Genomic DNA, 14316 nt, shown 5'->3' with positions numbered 1-14316 from the left:
GGGAGGGCCGATCAATTTAAATAAAGGCTGTCTTGTTAAGGGCTGATGGGGGAAAGGCAAGAAAGGGGTGGACTGTTGGAGAAAGGCGCCCCGAATGCTGTGGGAAGAGAGAAGGGCTGAGTTCATCTCTCAGCTGGGTCTTGAGAGGACTAGGGAGCTGACCAGTCAGAACAGTGACGCTTTAGATCAGAGACATAAGTAAATAGCAGGAAAACTGCACCCGGCGGGAAGACCAAAACCCAGGTTTGGAAAAGATGACGTCACCGGCAGAACCCAAGACCGAGCCACTGGGAGATTTTACATTTTATTTCGTTTTTGTTTTTTGAGACAGAGTTTCTCTGTGTAGCCCTGGCTGTCCTGGACCTCGCTCTGTAGACCAGGCTGGCCTCGAACTCACAGAGATTCTCCTGCCTTTGACTCCTAAGTGCTGGGATTAAAGTCATGTACCTCCACTGCCTGGAGAGATTTTACATTTTAATTAATTGATTAGAGTATGTATGCATGCCTGTATTTATATTTTTGTGTGTATGTAATAAGTGTGTGTCCATGGTAGGTACATATGTGCATGTGTGTGTTGACTGACATCAAGTATCTTCTTCAGGCACTTTGCACCTTATCTTTTGAGTCATGGTTTCTCGTTGAACTCAGGGCTCTCTGATTGACTAAACTGCCTGGCCAGTGAGCTCTGAGGGTCCACCTGTCTCTGCCACAGATGTACACAACCACACCCAGCTTCTATTTATGTATTTTAAATTACATATGTGTGCAACCACGTGGAGGTGTGTGCACATGGGTGCAGTTGCCTGTGGAGACCAGAAGGTGGTGTCAGATTCCCCTGGAGCTGGAATTATAGGTGGTGGTGAGCCTTGCAATTTTGGAGAGAGGGAACTGAACCTGGGTCCTCTGTAAGAGCAGTCTGTGCTCATCCCCTGAGCTACCTCTCCAATAATCCACCAGCATTATTTTTTTTTTTCCAAACCTGGGTGCTGGTGGTCTGAATTCCAAACTCAAGTCCTCGTGTTTCTGTGTCAGACACTTTACTGTCTTACCTCTCTAGCCCGTGGAAATTTCGATCTAGCTGAAGCTGTAACACCCAAGATGCATTTTCACGGCGGCAGAGGAAAGAGATGAGTTAAGTGTCTGAGCATTCGAGAGCGGGGTTAGCCAAGCCCGAGAAAAAGGTGACTGACAGGTCAGGTGACAGAGTGCAGCCTGGGCCTTCGTGGGTTTTTTTCCCCTCCTCACTCGGGGATGAGCATTCCAAGCTCTGTGGCCAGAGCTCCGGAAAAGCCCTTGCTCTGTGGAGATGGCTCGCTCCTTTGTCTCTTCACAGCTCCCAGCGTTCTGAGTGGGTGGAGCCTCCCATTTCAGTAATCGCCTTGGTCTCCCTGGGTCACATCAGGTCCCTGGCACCAGTCCCGTCTCTTAGGATTTTATAGGAAGTGCAGAAGAGGAGAGGGTCCAGGTGCCTTTCTGCTATCCGGGGGTTGGCACCAATTCTTTATTTTTCAGTTCCTGTCCCTTGAAAAGTTGAGGCAGGAGTTCAGGTTGCTGAATTCCCGAGGTCACAGGTCAGCTGGCCACCTCCGTGGTTTCCCAGTGTTTGGAGACCTCACTATAATGAGTATTTCCTTGCCACCGTGAGAGTCTCCTGTGGTCCAGAGGTTTCGAGCCCAAATCTCTGCCTTCAGGGAGTCATTTCACTTATGTGGTGTACATACACCCAGGCAGGCAAAAATTCATACACATAAAATAAAAATAAACAATTTTTTCAAAAGAAAATATTGGGAGCTGAAGAGATGGTTCCGTGGTTGAGAGAACTGGTTGCTCCTGCACAGGACCCAGGTTTGATTCCCAACACTCACCAGGCAGCTCATAACTCCAGTTCCAGGGGATCTGATGCTGTCTTCTGGCCTTGATGGGTACCAGGAATACACATACACACATGCAGGCGAAACACCCAGACTCATAAAATAAAAACCAATAAATCTAAGAAGAAAGCAAAGAGAAATGAGTTCTTAAAAATATAACAAAGAAAAGAAAAAAAATGAAGTATATTGACCCAACCAAAAAATTAGCTACCTTGGGGCTGGAGAGATGGCTCAGCAGTTAAGAACACTGCCTGGTGTCTGTAGAAGCCAACAGAAGACATCAGAACCAGGCGGTGATGGCGCATGCCTTTAATCCCAGCACTCTGGAGGCAGAGGCAGGCGGATCTCTGTGAGTTTGAGGCCAGCCTGATCTACAGAGTGAGATCCAGGACAGGCACCAAAACTACATAGAGAAACCTTGTCTTGAAAAAAACAAAAAACAAACAGACAAACAAACAAAAAAGAAGACATCAGATCAGATCCCCTGGAACTGGAGTCACAGATGGCTGTGAACTACCATGTGGGTGGGAGGAATCGAAATCAGGTCCTCTGGAAGAGCATCCAGTGCTCTTAACCTCGGCCATCTCTCCAGCCCCAGGACTAACTCTGTGTCAATTCTGCAAGTTCACTGAACTGATGTGTTAACTCTGAAAGGTTTTGTTTTATATGTCTGTGATGTCTTTCTTCAAGGCTTTCTTTTGTTGTGGTGATGACGGTGATGCTAGGGATTGAATTCAAAACCTTATGACTGCTAGGCAAGTGTTCTACTACTGACGTATATCCATAGTTTTTCTTGAGGGTTTTTCTCTATATAAGATCACATCACCCATACATGCAGAGTCTTACATCACTCTTTCCCCCAACTCTGCCCTCCTCAGAACTTCTTTTTTTTTTTTTTTCTTAATTATAAATGCTTGGCCTTTAGGTTGACTTGTTTCTTGCCAGCTTTTCTTAACTTTAACCTCTTAACTTTAACCTCTGGGATTTTTTCCTTTTTTTACTTCTGTATATCTCACTTTCACTCTTACTCCGTGGCTAGCTGTGTGGCTGGGGGGCTGGCCCCTAGCATCCACCTCTTGTTCTCTTACTCCTTCTTTTCCTCCCAGATTTCTCCTTTATTTATTCTCTGCCTGCCAGCCCTGAAGATTCTTTCTCCTGCCTTGCTATTGGCCATTCAGTTCTTTATTAGACCATCAGGTGTTTTAGACAAGTAAAGTAACACAGCTTCACAGAGTTAAACAAATGCAACATAAAAGAACGCAATACATCTTTTCATCATTAAACAAATATTCCACAGCATAAGCAAATGTAACACATCTTAAAATAATATTCTACAACATTTCTCCCTTTTTGTCTAAATAAAAAGGTCTTAACTTTAACCAGAACTTCTAATTGAGCGAAAATGGTGTATTAGTTTTCTATTACTGTGTAATGTTATCACCAAGTCAACATATGAAAGAAAGCGTTTACTTAGGGCTTATGGTTTCAGAGGGTCAGAGTCCATGATGGCAGCGTGAAGGCATGGCAGCAGGAACAGCTGAGAGCTCCCATCTTACTCTGCAGAGAGTGAGAGCATTGAGACTGTCTTTTGAAACCTTGAAGTTCCCCCGACTCCTATGACACACCTCCTCCAATAAGGCCACACTGCCTAATCCTTCCCAAACAGTTCCACCAACTAGGAACCAAGTATTGGAATATATGAGTCTGTGGGATGTGTGTAGGTATGTGTGGGTATGTGTGGGTGTGTAGGTGTGTGTGGGTGTTTGGGGGCTTGGGGGTATGTGTGAGGGTGCAGGTGGGGGTGTTATTCTCATTCAAACCACCACAGATGGTGCATGAACCCCTTGTCTGGGTCCTGATCTCAACAAGAGTTTATTCCTTTGCCAGCAAGTATTAGGTAGCAAACTGATACTTTTTAAATTATTTAATCAGTGTAGTGTGTGTGTGTGTGTGTGTGTGTGTGTGTGTGTGTGCATGTACACAGGTGTATGGTGTATGCCTGTGGGCACATGTGTCATAGCATGCACATCTGGTGGTCAGAGGACAACTGTGTGGAACTGGTCCTCTCCAGGCTTGTGTGAGGTCCCTTCACCCACTTCATCCTCCTGCCGGCACAGTGAACCATTGTTCTTAGGACGGTCTACTTGGGTCCCTTCCACTCCTGGGTTGTTCAGCGATTGTGTCCTGTAGGAGTGTGGTGTGGTTTTTTGTTTTTTTTTTTTTTCCAATTGATTTTTCCATGGGGAAAAATGGGGTTGGTGGAGCATCTTCCCCTCTGAAAATGCATGGGGTTTCTTTTCTAATACCCAGTACTTTTCTGATAACTTTAGCCAATTCTGATTTATTTATTAGACCAAGGTGTGTGTATCTGTTCTTATCACTGTGACTTAACGCTGCACTAGAGAGTCTCACGGTATAAGGCAAATAAACAAATAATAAAATAAAAAAAAATTAAAGCTCATAGTTATTGGGCAAGAAGTAAGGTAGTCCTTATCCACTGATGGTTTGAAACATACATGGAATCCAAGAACAGGATTAAAAACTGCAGGAACTGGAGAGATGGCTCGGTGTTTAAGATCACAGTCTGCTCTTACAGAGGACCCGGGTTTGGTTCTTAGGAGCCATATTAGGCAGCTCACAACTGCCTGCAATTTCAGTTCCAGGGGATCAGATGCCTCTTCTGGCCTCCAAAGGCATCTATGCATAAGTACACACACACACACACACACACACACACACACACACACACACACTAATTTTTTTCCAAAAGCCATATAAGTTACAGTGGTGTCACAAAAGTACAAACATACTAAGAGGAAAATTTAACAGTGTATTTATAGCATCTCTATGTTGAAATACTGAGAGAACTTACAAGTCCCTTCTCCAGTTCTGTAACACCAGAGAAGTATCCAACAATCAAGTTCAATTCTGATGCCAACTATTCAGAATTACTCAGCCCCCACAATTCAAGAGTTCAGTTCTGTAACACCAGTTCTCTAACACCCTAGATTTAGCCACTGGACACAAGTGGAGTACACCTGATTATAAATCCAGGGGTTTTACAACCATTTCCTCATGCTTGGTCTTTCAGTAGTGACCCCTAGTACTTAGCAAAGCACTTGGTTTACTGTTCCCAGCTGTAAGGCACACAAGTGGAAGGGACGAAAAAGATGCCTTAGGCACTGTGGGTGATAAAATGTTAGTCACAATTTATCCTGGGTGACATCGGTGTCCTGCCCTAATCACCACCAGGAAGTATTACTAGATGATTAGTATGGATTGTGGTTGGTTTTTATTGCTATTTCCATAGTGACCAAAGTGAATCGCCTCCATCGTCACTGTGGTCCTGACTGGTGACACCTTCTCAGAGTGGATGTCCAGGGGTTCACACGGTTGAATCGTTCCTGGAGTCACACCAGAGCTGACGACCACACAGAGATCCCCTGACCTTGACTGTCCCAACATTTACACTAGCTAAGCCAGACAATAGGCCTTCGCTTCCCCATGGCTTAGGTCTGAAATGTGAACGTCAACTCCAGAGGACGCCGTGCTTATACCGAAAGCTCCGAAGACTTCATTTGAAGAAGTCACTTCGATTAATCTTGGCATCTGGATAGAAACGAAATTTGGGACCTCAATTACCTGATTGAGTCCCACGCAGCCTCTGCCAGCAGTAATATTAATGAGGGCAGCAATCACTTCTCTCTCTCCGAGGCCCGATTGCAGCCCAATCCCCAGCAATCTGTCCTTCAAGTGCCCCGGAAGTGGCATTATTTTCTCCTCTGTTGGAAAGAGAGGTTCAGTTCTGAATCCTTAACCCTCTGTGCTCCGCTGGCTGTAGAATGTTCCGGGTGCCGCTGTTGGATGAGTCTGTCACAGTCAGAGGCAGCAAGGGTCATCTCAACCAGCACTCACCACGGCTTGGGAAAGAGGCTTTTCCAAGCCCATTCATCAGCTGAAGAAACTGAGATTACAAGAGTCTAAGTCAAGCTGGATATGATGATGCCTGTAATCTGAGCCCTTAGGAGGCCGAGGCGAGAGAACGGGAAGTCTGGGGTCAGCCTGTGGCCACTGAGGGACAGAGCTGTTTGTTTTCAAAGGTTCGCATGCTCTGGGGATAGAGACTTCTTCTTGGTTCTTGGTAAAGAAGGATAATGAAGGCGAAGTCTGACTGCAAGAGTGCATGGGAGGAGAAAGAATTTGGCAGAGGAGACAGGAAGGGGGCTTTTGGCAGGTCGCACCGTTCTGCCAGCCTCCCAGGCAGCAGTCTGTGTCCCTGGCCTCCATTTGTCTGAAGTGCCTCCGTGGTGACCCTTGTCAATCACACCCCTAGTGAAATATGGGTGGCATGCTTTTGATCCTGAGCCACCTGGCATGCATCTGGTCAGCTGCCTGGCCAGTGGGCATGCACTCCCAAAGTGTGAATTCCTCAGAGGTGAATCAGCAGGATGAGCGAGTCCCAGGAGCAAATCCTCATCCACAGTGGTCAGGCGATGAAGGCCAAGGCCATGAACCAGGACAAGATGGAGAGCCTTCTCCCAGCTCTGTTCCCATCACAAGCCACCAGCTGGCAACTGCTAGCCTGTCTGAGGGTGGAGGGCAGAGTGCCGTGAAGAGGGTGAACAGGGCAGCCTGAGCTTCCCTCCCTCCTGGTTTTTTTTTTTTTTTTTTTTTTTTTCTCCATTGAAAAAAGAGCTTAGGAAGGCCTGGTGACGGTCACCTGTAATTTCAGTGCACATAATTAGAGGTAGGAAGACCAAGAGCTCAAGGATACCACCCGCTATGGGCCACATGAGACATGTATTCTCTGACTATGGCCTTTGGCTCGGGGCTTGGCCTTTGTTTTACTTTGCCTTTCTGTTACTGTGGTAAACCCCGTGGCCAGAAGTAATTCATGGAGAAATGGGTTTACTTCAACTTCCATATTCCCAGGTCACGGCCCATCTTTGAGGGACTTCCGGCGGGAACCTGGAGACAGGAACCATGGAGGATCATTGCTTGCTAGCTTGCTCTCGGACTCACTCAGCTAGCTCTCTTATGCAGCCTAGGCTCTCCTGCCTAGAGATGGCGCTGCCCGTAGTGGGCTCAGCCCTGTTCTGTCAATCATCAACCAAGACAGTTCCTACCGGACGTGGCCACAGGCTAATCTAATTGGGGCAACATTTTTTGATGGAGTTTTCCTCTTCCTAGGTTGTATCAAGTTGACAATAAAAACTAACTAGGGCGGCCTCGAGACTTGCTTTGGCCAATGGTATGGGAAAGTGATAAGGACTAGAAATGGGCTTGTGTGTTTGGGACTGCCTCCTTGTGCCCCTGCCTGTTGTTATTGAACAAGCCTTAGACTGGGCAGGATAAGCCAGGCATGGTGACATATATCCTCAATCCCAGCATTTGGGGTGGGGGGCAGGGAGGGCCAGGAGTTCAAAGTCATCCTCAGCTACATAAGAGTAGCTTGAGCTACATAAGATCCGGTCGCAAACAGACAGACAGACAGACAGACAAATGCAGCTAGGCACGTCTCTTTAATCTCAGCATTCAGGAGGCAGAGGAAAGCAGATCCCCTATACATTTGAGGCCAGCCTGGTTCTCACAGTAACTTTCAGCCAAGACTGCATAGTGTGACCCTGTCTCAACAACAACAATAAAACAACAACAAACAAACAAACAAAAAGGTGAGCATGCTGGGTTTAGTGTCGCGAAGTCCCAGCACTCGGGACGCTCACAGGACAGGAAATTGAGTTTTGCTTCAAGAGACCCTACAGTGCGCATCTGACGTAGTGAGTGCACTGAGCTGGATCTAGGAAAGACTCTTTTACCAACTGAAATGCCAGGAAAATGGAATGTTTGACTGGAGAAAGGCCTTCCACCCCAGAGGGCTTGGAAACGGCAAGACAGGCTCTACTGCACACCGCAGAGTCTTTTATCTTTTTGTGACAATTCTCTTGGAAAGAGAAAATACTCAGACTCGAATTCATTTGTAGAGAAGGCACTTGAGACCCAGAGAGGGCAAGGAACTCCCAAAAATCAACAGTCAGGGAGGCTGGGCCCGAACCTGCCTATGCCTGGCGTTAAGATCCTGGAAGTGGCCAGATTGTGGCGGTGCACATCTTTAATCCCAGCACTTGGGAGGCAGAGGCAGGCAGATCTCTTGAGTTCAAGGCCAGCCTGGTCTACAGAATTCCGGGACAGCCAGGGCTACACAGAGAAATCCTGCCTCAAAAAAAAAAAAAAAAAAAAAAAAAAAAAAAAAAAAAAAACCAAAACAAACAAACAAAAAAACAAAACAAAGAAACAAACAAAGATCTCGGAGCTGGATTCCAGAGAACTCTAGCACTCAATGGGAAATGGATTCTAGTGTGGGCCCTAAGATTATTCCTGGTACAGGATGAAGTCTTCACAGTGATGGGTGTGTTTTCACTACAGGAAGGAAGACAGGGAAATCAGTGAAGTGACTTTTAAAAATAAACCTGCTTTACTAATTATAGGTAGTTTTCCTTTTATCTGACATTCTACTGTCTCAGTTCTTCAACTTAATCAAATAATTTTTTTTTTTTTTAATTTCAAGATGGGGGTTTCTCTCTGTGTGGCTCTGGCTGTCCTGGAACTCTCTCTGTAGAGGAGGCTGGCCTCCAACTCACAGAGATCTGTTTGCCTCTGCCTCCTAAGTTTTTAAATCTACCTTTTACTTGGGCATTGCGGTGCATGCCTATAATCCCCAGCACTTGGGAGTCTGAGGCAGGAGGATTGCCACAAGTTTAAGGCCAACCTGTTGTATTTATCGAGATCCAGGGCTATTATAGTAAGACTCTCAAACAAATAGACAGACGAAGGAAAAGTTAACTTTTTGACGAGCAGGATGGCTCAGTGGGGAGGGGTGCTTGCCAGGCAAGCCTGGGACTTCAGGTGGCTCTCCTAGACCCACGGTGGCAGGAGAGAAGCAAATGCCAGTTGTCTTCTGACCTCCACACATCCGTGTTATGAACACACGCCCAATTTTAAATGTTGCCCTTTACTATTATTTCCTTTTTGTTATGGTGGGGATGAACCCAGGGCCTCACACACGCCAGGCAAACGCCATACTGAGCTACTTCACCCACCCAGGAAGTTATGCAAACTTAGCAAAATAAAGCCTTGTGAACCTTGAAAGTCTTCCCAGACGTTTATGAATGATACAGGCTGCAAAACGGAAGGTCTAGAAGCCACTGTCTGGACGACCTCCAGGCACATTTCCAAGCTAATCTTTCTATGTCCTCTCAATTTTTAAACCGGAGAGGTCAAGCATGGGCTTGGTGGGCCCCCGGGACGCCCTTGGCCAGCAGTTGTCTCCAGGCAAGGGAGCCGGCAAGGTTGGCTGCCTCTTCTGAGGACAGGAGACAAGGCTCGTAAATTGTGCTCTACACAAAGCCTGGCTTTTTCTCTCAGGTCCTTGTTTCTGCTGATTCAGTGGCAACCAGTCAGCTGCGTCCCCTCCGTCTCTGTCACAGCGTTATGATGGAGATCGAGTTTCTCGTCTCCATGCCCGTCCCAGATGAGTCGCCAGTAGCTAAGCCCGGCCTGTTGGATACAGATGAAACCTCCTGGCAGACACCGTACCCATTGTCCATCACTCAGGGCACAGGAGCCTGGCTCAAAGGTTACCCAGGCAGACTCTTAACCACCAGGAAGTTAAGTAGAACAGGCTTCTGGGAGTCCTACTGTTAGCAGGGTACTGCTCTGGACTCCCCAGGGCTTCCAGCCCTGGGCGTTCTGTGAAAGAATTCAGAATGCGCTGAGCTCAGTGAAGACAGAATCTATCAGAGTAAAATGGGGCATCGCAAGGGAGGAAAGCAGGTGGTGAACACAGGGAGTGCTGTGGAGGAAAACGCTTCCGGGGGTGAGACTGGACAACGGCCGACTTGCATTTTTACATTTTAAAAAGGTTTAGTGTGTAAGTGTGTGCGTGTGGCAGGGTGGGAGGTTAGGGGAGGGCTGTGGTTCTCTCATGGCACCTTTCTGTAGGTTCTGGGGATTGACCTCAGATTGACCGGGCTTACATGGCAAGTGCCTTTATCCACTGAGCCTTCTAGCAGCCTATGTGCCAGTATACACTTTTTTTTTAAAGATTTATTTATTATGTATACAGTGTTCTGCCTGCATGTACGCCTACAGGCCAGAAGAGGGCACCAGATCTCATTATAAATGGTTGTGAGCCACCATGTGGTTGCTGGGAATTGAACTCAGGACCTTTGGAAGAGCAAGCAGTGCTCTTAACCACTGAGCCATCTCTCCAGCGCCCCAGTATACATTTTTTAAGGTAGGATTTTGTTCTATTAAAATCTTCAGCATAGACAGCTTTAATGAGGGATGTTTTCCTGTCCAGGTGATTGACAGGCCCCTTTGGATTGAAAGGAAGGGCAACAGTCTGCTCCTGTACTTTATCAGAAAGCCTCTTGCTAACTGCTGATCTTATTGGCTCCTGGAACAAGGCTGGTTTTTTTTTTGTTTTTTTGTTTTTGGTTTTGGTTTTTTTTTAATCTAGTAATGACCCTCGGTCAGTACAGGAGTCACATCTTCCCCAGGACTAGAGACAGGATGACCCAGGCATCTGTCCCACCCAGCAGTCCCAGTAGTTTTCTAAGCTGTTGAGGGCTCAGCCCCAATGACTTCCAGTTCTAATTATCTGAGTAGCTGTACGATTTATTCAAGGTTCTATTTTTTAAGTGTATTCATTGATATATGCAGTTTCACTACCTTTTTTTTTTTTAAAGATTTATTTATTTATTTATTATGTATACAGCATGTATGACTGCAGGCCAGAAGAGGGCATCAGATCTCGTTACAGATGGTTGTGAGCCACCACATGGTTGCTGGGAATTGAACTCAGGACCTCTGGAAGAGCAGTCAGTGCTCTTAACCTCTGAGCCATCTCTCCAGCCCCATCACTACTTTTTATATCTTAAAAAAAGACATCCTTTGCTGGGCACGATGTCATACTTGGGATATCCTGGCACTCTGGGGGTTGAGGCAGGAGGACTCAAAGTTCAAGGCCAGTCTGGGCTGCTCAATGATTGAAGTGTGAATCTAATTAATCTTATCAATAAAAACCAGGAGTCAGATGTGGGAGTAACAACCTGAAAGATCAGAGAAGCGGAGGAGCAGCCACCAGAGACTTCTTACCTCTCCAGATCCGCCAACAGAAAAGGCCGAGATCCTGTCTCTGGCCCGCCTTATCACTTCCTGTCTCCATCTCCCCAGTGCTGAGATTAAAGGCATGAGCCACCACCACCACCAAAGCTTCTTTGGTTAACTAGTGGTTAGCTCCACCCTCTTATCTACCGGCAGCTTTATTTGTCAGAACACAACAAAATATCACACAACAAATGATGCTGTATCAAAAACAAACAAACAACAACAACAACAAAAACAAGACACCCTCTGTCCTTTAGCATGGATGCCCTAGAGTGCCCCGACCCGTGTCCTTCTTTCTGGGCATTTGATATAAATGCAGTCAGGCAGTATGTAGCCTTGTGTGGTGCGCTCCTATCAAGTAGTATAATGGTCTTGGGGCTTATCTCTGTTGTAGATTTCTTTCTTCCTTTTGTTTTTAAACTTACTTGTTAGAGTTCTTTCATTACCAGAGACATTAGGGTCAGAACCTGGGCCCTGACCGCCTTCCAGTAACCCAGGCTTAGTCGCTCCCCCTTGGTTGGCCAATTAAACAAACAAGTATTAATGATGAATTTATTCATAGTGAAAACCAGAAAGCGGGGGATTTATTCTGTGTGACCACATTAGGAAGAGGAGCAAAGGAGCCCAGTGAACCCCAAGTCCACCGTCCGGGTCCTGGCATTAATAGAAGACAAAAAGGATGAGTCGATAGGCAGCCTGGATCAAGGCGTGGTCCCGCCCATCACCATGTCTCGGCTTCAGTCTCTCTTACATGGTGGTCTGGCACATTACCAGACCTTGGTGAAATCTGTTTCTGGGAGACAAGTTCCCACTCTGGTTGGCTCCAGGCTTCAACCTTTTCCTTTCCCAGCATGAGATTCTTGGGGAAATTCCAATTTCTTGGGGTTCATTTTTTTTTCCAATAATCTGGCAGACAGAGAGAAGGGCACAAGTGTCTCATTTTTTTAAAATATCCTCACTCCCGGGCTGGAGGGATGGCTCAGTAGTTGAGAGCACTGATTGCTCTTCCAGCAAACCCGGGTTTAAATCCCAGCACCCATATGACAACTAACTAGCTAGAACTCCACTTCCGGGACATTCAAAACCCTCTTCTGGCCGCCGAGGACATTGCATGTGTGTAATGCACAGAAATGCATGCAGGCAAAATACCCACTCATATAAAATAAAATTAATCTTAAAAAAATAATCACACCTGCTGGGACAGTTACACTTTTCAAGTCATAGTGAGGTTGAACAGAAAGCACAGGCTTCCCACCCTACCCATCCCCGTGCCCTCCCATGCACCACATCTCATCATCAATGTCCACACCAGATTGCCCACATTGGTTACAATGAATGAGCCAACCCATCAGCTGAAGTCCATAGAGGTGTGTGTGTGTGTGTGTGTGTGTGTGTGTGTGTGTGTTATTTTGTTCTGAGACAGGGTATATGTAGCCCTGATTGGCCAGGACTCTTTATGTAGACCAGGCTGACATCAAAATTACAGAAATCCTCCTGAGCAGTGGGATTAGAGATGTGGGTCACCAGGCTGGGCTCACCCTTGGCTTTGCACTTTTTTTTTCTTAGTGACTTTTAATGACGGCATAATGACATGTGTCCACCTTTAAAGTACCAGACAGAAAAGTTTCACCATCCTGAAGACCCTGCGCTCTCTCTTGCCCCTCGTCCAGAGCGATTGCTGGTCTTTTCACCATTTCTGTGCTCCCGAATGTCACACAATTTGGGGTCTTTTTCACCATGACTTCTTCCACTTAGGGACATGTCTTCTCACAGTGTGGTCCCTTACTCCTCTTCACCTCACCATAATATCTGATTGTCTGCTTGTGCCACAGTTATTTACCCATTCACCTGCTGAATGAGGCTTGGGTGCTTCCCAGTTAGGGCAACCACATACCTATTATGTATCATTCCTTTTCATGCTTGAATGATATTCCGTGGTATGGATATACCACATTTATTCATCCACTTCACTGATGGCCATTGGGTGATTTCCTCCTTTTGGCTATTGTGAGGAGTGTTGCTGTGAATAGCCTTGACAATTTTTATTTGAGTGAAAGCTGAGCCCATTTTCTATTCTTTGGGTCATATGGTAACTCTGTGCTTAATTAACTACATGATAAACTGCTAGCCTGTTTTCCAAAATGACTATCACTTTGCCTTCCCACCAGCTGTAAAGAAGGATTTTAATTTCTCCACGGTCTCTACAATGCTTGTTGTTATTGATTGTTTTATCCTGGTTATCCTAGTGGGGTGGGGTGGCAGGCATCTCACTGTGCAGGGGAGTGGGGTGGGGTGGCATCTCACTGTGCAGGGGGGTGGGATGGCAGGCATCTCACTGTGCAGGGGAGTGGGATGGCAGGCATCTCACTGTGCAGGGGGGTGGGGTGGGGTGGCATCTCACTGTGCAGGGGGGTGGGATGGCAGGCATCTCACTGTGCAGGGGAGTGGGGTGGCAGGCATCTCACTGTGCAGGGGGGAGGGGTGGGGTGGCAGGCATCTCACTGTGCAGGGGAGTGGGGTGGGGTGGCAGGCATCTCACTGTGCAGGGGGGTGGGGTGGCAGGCATCTCACTGTGCAGGGGAGTGGGGTGGGGTGGCATCTCACTGTGCAGGGGGGTGGGGTGGGGTGGCATCTCACTGTGCAGGGGGGTGGGGTGGGGTGGCATCTCACTGTGCAGGGGGGTGGGGTGGGGTGGCAGGCATCTCACTGTGCAGGGGAGTGGGGTGGGGTGGCAGGCATCTCACTGTGCAGGGGGTGGGGTGGGGTGGCATCTCACTGTGCAGGGGGGTGGGGTGGGGTGGCAGGCATCTATCTCACTGTGCGTATTTTGCATTTTCCTGATGATCACAGAACATCTTTTCATGTTGCTCATTTGCCACTTGCTCATCTTCTTAGAAAAAGATCCCTCTGTCTTTGCTTATTTTTAGATTGGGTTATGCTCTTTTATTAATGAGTTGTGAGAGGATATTTCTCCCCTCTTTGGTGGGGCTGAACAAACCCAGAACATCAAAAAACTTTTCTTTTCTTTTCTCTCCTTTTCTTTTCTTTATTTTTCCCTTTTGTTTGCTTGTTTTTGTTTTTGTTTTGTTTTGTTTTTTAAACAGGGTTTCTCTGTATAGCCCTGGCTGTCCTGGAACTCACTCTGTAGACCAGGCTGGCCTTAAGCTCAGAGTTCTGCCTGTCTCTGCCTTCTGAGGACTAGAATTAAAGGTGTGCACCACCACCGCCCAGTACAAGCTTTTTCTTAAGTTTATATTGAACTAATTTGTTTATTTCA

This window comes from Peromyscus leucopus, chromosome 8b (genome assembly GCF_004664715.2).
Source record: "Peromyscus leucopus breed LL Stock chromosome 8b, UCI_PerLeu_2.1, whole genome shotgun sequence".
NCBI classification, from domain to species: domain Eukaryota; kingdom Metazoa; phylum Chordata; class Mammalia; order Rodentia; family Cricetidae; genus Peromyscus; species Peromyscus leucopus.
The sequence above is the reverse complement of the archived record's forward strand: the minus strand, read 5'-3'. Positions refer to the sequence as shown.